Here is a 6760-nt window from a genome sequence, read left to right on the forward strand (position 1 = left end):
CCTGCCACCATCATTACACCCACCTGCGCCTCATCAGACTCACCTGGACGCTATCACTTCTATGATTACCTCCCCTATATCTGTCACTCCCTTTAGTTCATTCCCCAGGCAGTATTAGTTATGTTTTTCATGTCTAGATGCTACTCTTGTTTTGTATTGTTCCATGATTATTGTATTATTAAATTCACCCGCTGTACTTGCTTCTCGACCCCAAGCGTCTGCGTGACAGAATACTGCCTCAACAAATGGAAGCAACAGGGATTTTCAACTGGCTCAACAGGCCTCAGCTGTCTCGACCGGTTCCCTCGCCTCAACAGAAGCGACTGACCCACTCCTGGTCCTCGCGACCGTCCTTCTGGTCGGTGGCGTCCTTCGACTGGAGCCATGCTTCGGCGAGGGGTACTGTCACGTCTAATCCCTCTCCAGTGCTCGATGTTGCCAGTTGACTTATCATTACGCACACCTGCCACCATCGTTACGCGCACCTGCACCTCATAAGACTCACCTGGACTCCATCACTTCTATGATTACCTCCCCTATATCTGTCACTCCCTTTGGTTCATTCCCCAGGCAGTATTAGTTATGTGTCTCATGTCCAGACGCAACTCTTGTTTTGTATTGTTCCATGTTTATTATATTATTAAATTCCCACCGTACTTGCTTCTCGACTCCCAGCGTTTGCGTTACACTACCACAGCATTCTGCAGCGATACGCCATCCCAACTGGTTTGAGCTTAGTCGGACTATCATTTGTTTATCAACAGGACAGTGACCCAAAACACACCTCCAGGAGAGTGATGGAGGGCAGCTGAAGAACWCAGTGGCCTCCATCATTCTTAAATGGAAGAAGTTTGGAACCACCAAGACTCTTCCTAGAGTGGCCGCCCGGCCAAACAGAGCAATCGGGGGAGAAGGGCCTTGGTCAGGGAGGTGACCAAGAACCCGATGGTCACTCTGACAGAGCTCTAGAGTTCCACTGTGGAGATGGGAGAACCTTTCAGAAGGACAACCATCTCTGCAGCACTCCACCAATCAGGCCTTTATGGTAGAGTGGCCAGGTGGAAGCCATTCCTCAGTAAAAGGCACATGACAGCCCGCTTGGAGTTTCCCAAAAGGCACCTAAAGGACTCTCAGACTATGAGAAACAAGATTCTCTGGTCTGATGAAACCAAGATTGAACTCCTTGGCCTGAATGCCAAGCGTCACGCCTGGAGGAAACCTGGCACCACTATGGTGAAGCATGGTGGTGGCAGCATCATGCTGGGGATATGTTTTTCAGCGGCAGGGACTGTGACACCAGTCAGGATCGAGGGAAAGGTGAACGAAGCAAAGTACAGAGAGATCCTTGATTGAAAACCTGCTCCAGAGCGCTCAGGACCTCCGACTGGGGCAAAGGTTCACCTTCCAACAGGACAACAACCCTAAGCACGCAGCCAAGACAATGCAGGAGTGGCTTCAGGACAAATCTCTGAATGTCCAGCCAGAGCCCGGACTTGAATCCGATCGATCATCTCTGGAGAAACATGAAAATAGCTGTGCAGCAACGCTCCGCATCCAACCTGACCGCGCTTAAGAGGATCTGCAGAAAGGAATGGGAGAAACTCCCCGAATACAAGGTGTGCCAAGCTTGTCATACCCAAGAAGCCTCAAGGCTGTTATCGCTGGCAAAGGTTCTTCAAAGTACTGACTAAACGATCTGAATTGTTATGTAAATGTAATATTTCTGTCATTATGGGCTGTTGTGTGTAGATTTAAGGGAAAAAACKATTTAATCCATTTTACAATAAGGCTCTAACGTAACAAAATGTGGAAAAGGTCAAGGGGTCTGAATACTTTCTGAATACACTGTAGATGCAGAATTTCCACAAATCCACATACAGTATGTCCACTAACACTACTTTATAAATGATGCATGTAAGAGAGTGCAAAGAGCAATGTGCATTTCTGGGATGATAGAGCAGAGTGGATGACAGTATCATCATGGACCAGGTGGCCGGTTGGTGAGGGCAACAGAAGAAACTGTTCAGATGACGGGAGGTTTTGGTCGTCATTGACCTGAACCTTTGGAAGAGGATGAAGTCGTGCATGTCCTCAATGGAGGGCAGGTGGCAGCCGAAGACCGTCTCAGCAGACCAGACATTTCAGTGAKGGAGGTGAGGATGGACTCAATGATGGTCATTTAGAACTGAATCAGTACACACAGCAGTCAAAGGAGGACTAAGGACAAAACAACATCATGCATTCACCAAACATTTCACTGTGGAAAACAGATGTTTTATAGTAATTGTCTGATTGGGAACTACCATTTTCTATCAATTACAGAATCTTAAATTATTTCAATTTGGCATTGAAAGTTTTATTGAAAACAGTCAGTAATACAGGAGTCAAATCGCATATGGAGTCTCATCAGATCAGATGTYTCCAGCAAGCCAGAGCCATCACTGGAAAGAGCACAAGTAGAACAAACATATGAGTGCAAACATAATAAATGTATCATTCAACATAAGTTTCCACCTAAAACAATGATATGAGCTTGGTCCCAATTCATCTCTGCCCAACTCCTCACTTCCTCTCTACTCACATCCTTCTCAAACCCCATTGGAGGAGTTCTGAGGCGTGGAACCTTGGGTTGTCTCCTCCAATGGGGKTTTAGGAGGCACAATGGTCAGACCTTGCATYCTTAGCTATGTCTTTGAATTTGAGTGGTTACATTTCTCCAGTCCATCCCTCAGCTTTTTATTGAAACGGGTGGGGAAGTGCTTTTGTTATTGTTTCAACTGCTGATTTCCACTTTAAGAAACACATAAATGAGCATACAAGTATGTTTAAACATGACTGTTGGGAGTGCGGTGCCATACCTTTATCTCCCAGGTGCATCAGAGCTGACAAACTATAGATGAATTTTCAGCAAATTTCTTGACCACCCTCTCTCTGGCTGTTCTCCAGTCAGATGTCTTGACCACCCTCTCTCTGGCTGTTCTCCAGTCAGATGTCTTGACCACCCTCTCTCTGGCTGTTCTCCAGTCAGATGTCTTGACCACCCTCTGGCTGTTCTCCAGAAAGATGTAGCACTGGAAGGTGTCTCAGGCACTGTTTGTGGACACATCACCTCCCTCAGTACCAGTGAAGATCTCCAGGTTTTTACAGAGGGGCATCAGCATAATCTATAGAGAGGACAGAACAATACAGGAGATGGAATTAGATTTATTATGGAGTSGAAGTCCCAACTTAAAATCMTTTCACCAATGTCTATGGATTGTACAAAGGTAAGCAAAAGTAGGGCAGTTTGAGGAAGGTGGAGCGATACATATGTGCTGAGTTGTGTAAGGCATAAGATGAGTTGGTGACTCACTGGTCCAAACTTGGCGTCCTCTGCCTCATTGGTGTAGTGGTCCAAGGCGATGAAGTAGAAGCCTGACTCCACCTGGTCAAATGTGTTCTCTCTACACACACTGGCCTCTATCCTGAGAACAACTGGAGTGACCGAGCGGAAAATAAGATGTCAGGAAATGTCAAACGGYTCAATTAGAGTTTTTAAATGTTTTAACATCTTAATGTTGCATTCAAATAAAAGTCCATTATAACTCTGGATAATAATTTAGCCAAATAAGAGAGAACACACAATGTGATACTGGACTGAGCACAGCTGTTGGGCAATTCCACGGTACCAGTCATGCTGACGCTCAGTTTCTTAACTTTTAAAAACCCACCTTTGTGGAGAGCTATCCTCCTGTAGATGTTCACTTCATCCTTTACCTACACTCATTTATTGTTTAGCAAGGACTATCACATACATTCATTAAAGAAACATCTTTCTAACCAATAGACAGCAGCTGGCCATCAACGTGACAAATGTCCTATGCACAATGCCTTCAAAAATGGAATTCTCAGTACCACTAATGATTACATTACAGGGATGATTGGTGGATGTCATGGTTACCTGCAGGAAGTCCCCAGAGTGCTGTGCCTAGTGGAGAGCCAAGGGAACCTGCTTGGAACAGAATGGACTCCTGTATCTCCTGTCTCTGTCAGCTGAGCAGATAACAACTTCACAACCACATATTAGTGACAATGAACTTGCATGGCAAGAGGGATGGAGAGAGAGAAATGGTTTGAGGTCATTCTCAATTATTTAAAAGTGATCAAATCTTTATTTCAATCAGATTGTATCACAAAGTATGCGGTTTGGTTCAGAGTCTGACCTCTTGGCTCCCCCTCCTCAGTGAGGGTCTTCCCTGTCTGTTCTCACCCTGCCTCTCCCTTCTGCCACGCAGTCATGCTGGTCTTCCAAGTCCTCCTCTACCAAACCCCTCCTCGACTTCGGTACAATGCTCTTAGATGAACCAGAGACAGTATAGTAACCACCTTGGCTTTGGTTAAACCACATGGTTAGCTTCCTAGCTACCGGACGTTAACCTAGCTTGCCTCATTAATAGCCTGCTTTAATAACAGAAGATTAAATAACTACTTACTTAAAATTCAAAATTGAAATCATATTCGATTAGCTAGCTAGTTGGTTATTTAGGTTTTCTACTGAAAAACTATCGAACTCTTTATTATTGTTAGCCATCGTTCACCTTTCACTGTCCCTATCATCTCTATGGTCAAAACTCCAGTTAGGGAGCAGTCAAGCCGTGAYTGGGACCCATCCTCTGCTCGCTCTGCCACATTTTTTTCTCGCTCCACTCAAGTGTTTGCTCGTATTTGACACCATAATAATGCACTAAATTAAACATTAAGAAAATCTATAGTACATAGCTTTAGCACAGACTACCTCATGAAGCTGGTTGAGAAAATGCCAAGAGTGTACAAAGCTGTCATCAAGGCAAAGGGTGGCTACCTTGAAGAATATAAAATATATTTTGATTTGATTAACAGTTTATTGGTTACTACATGATTCCATGTGTGTTATTTCATAGTTTTGATGTCTTCACTATTATTCTACAATGTAGAAAATAGTAAAAATAAAGAAAAACTCTTGAATAAGTAGGTGTGTCCAAACCTTTGACTGGTACCTACTGTATATGTATATATGTATATATTACCTTGATTAACCTGTACCCCGAAACATTGACTCTGTACCGGTACCCCCTGTATATAGGCTCACTACTGTTATTTTACTGCTGCTATTAAATTTTTATTTTGTAAAAAAAAAAWAYWMWWMWMWWTTTTTTWYWYWWAAAGTGTTAAGGGCTTGTAAGTAAGCATTTCACTGTAAGGTCTACACCTGTTGTATTAGGAGCATGTGACAAATACGATTTGATTTACTGTATATGGCTGTTCAGGGATTGCAAAAGCCAGTACCTGGGCTTTAGTGAGGCTTTCCAGTTTCTCAAAGGCCATTTCACACTTTTCATCCCATTTAGATCTGAATGGTTTTGAGGGCTTAAAGTACACCTAGTATTTTTCTTCCTTTATCAGTTGAGAGAAGGTAACCATGCAGGAGTTGATTCAATGGGTAACTCACTTTTGAGTAATCTCTAATCTCACACCGATTAGAATCCAGATAAACATATGAAAGCAGTCTTCTCTTTGTCAGCTTCACTCMTCAGAATTTGATAATATCCACTTCTGAGATCCAACATGCTGAACCATTTGATTCCATTCAAACTGGTCAGGGCATCTTCAATCCGTGGAACTGTGTATTGGTCAGGAACTACGTCTGAGTGTCCTGTAGTCTACACACATCCGTATGGTTCCGTTCTTCTTCCTCACCACCACAATCTGCAATGCATAGATCATTTCAGCATTCTTCAGGTTCTTTAGTAGTTTCTCACTTATTCCACATCAGCTGGGGCCAGCTGTCGAGACCTCTCCCTAAACAGTGTGTCATCTGTCACGAACCGGCTCAAAGCCCGTAACAAAAGGGAGACAACGTGGAGATAAGGAATAAMAAAATAGATTTATTAACTAAGTACAATATACAATGGTGTGTGTAATCAGTAATCAGTAGTGTAAGTGAGTGTTCAGCATGCATGAATGTGATAATGCAGGGTGTTGAAAGGTGCCAAAGCAAACAACCAAAAAACCACCAAGATACACAACAAAATCTGTAAAGGTGTCTGCATGGAGAGAGTCTCCCCCATGAATGGGGAAGTGGTGTATTTATCCTATGACACAGCGGGCCCAGGTGTTTCCCATGTAGCTGACGACCCTCCCAACTCCGCCCACCGGCATCCTAATAAGGAAACCAGAACAAAGAGAGAATACGGCAGACAGAGTGGGAGGGTCGTCACACATCAGTGACTCTGATGGTATGGTGAGCGCTCTTGGAACAACCAACGTCAAACTCATGAGTTGAGAAAACGCATTTTGTCAGATATAACCTCTTCTTCCATTCTTCAGACACACAGTTGAATCACCAAAGTCAAATGAAATAGGAGTCAGCTTCTCAGGTACATTGCCCGTATCCCAGCAGGAGCAGGAGCTACTACAGTACACATCCACAGGAAACAAGTAAGCAATGGGCATGCTACATTTTAAGGTGAATTCCCGCGATGATATATTCCTGAATGCAAATGTTATTCTTCGAGACGACACAGCCGTAGACGTCTGCATTTCAGGTCTCACAAGAACTTATTATGGAAACTGGGAATCTTCTGGAAACTGGGATTCTTCATCCCTATCCACCAGGAAGGTCTGGGTACAAGGTGATCCAGGTAACTTCTGAATTCCAGTTACTCTTGCTAGTCCAACAGGGGGCAATGTTWCAGGTTTTGTCTGCGAGAACCAAACTGTTCCTMTTTTCTGGTCATCAACA

This window comes from Salvelinus sp. IW2-2015, linkage group LG4q.1:29 (genome assembly GCF_002910315.2).
Source record: "Salvelinus sp. IW2-2015 linkage group LG4q.1:29, ASM291031v2, whole genome shotgun sequence".
In the NCBI taxonomy this organism is placed as follows: domain Eukaryota; kingdom Metazoa; phylum Chordata; class Actinopteri; order Salmoniformes; family Salmonidae; genus Salvelinus; species Salvelinus sp. IW2-2015.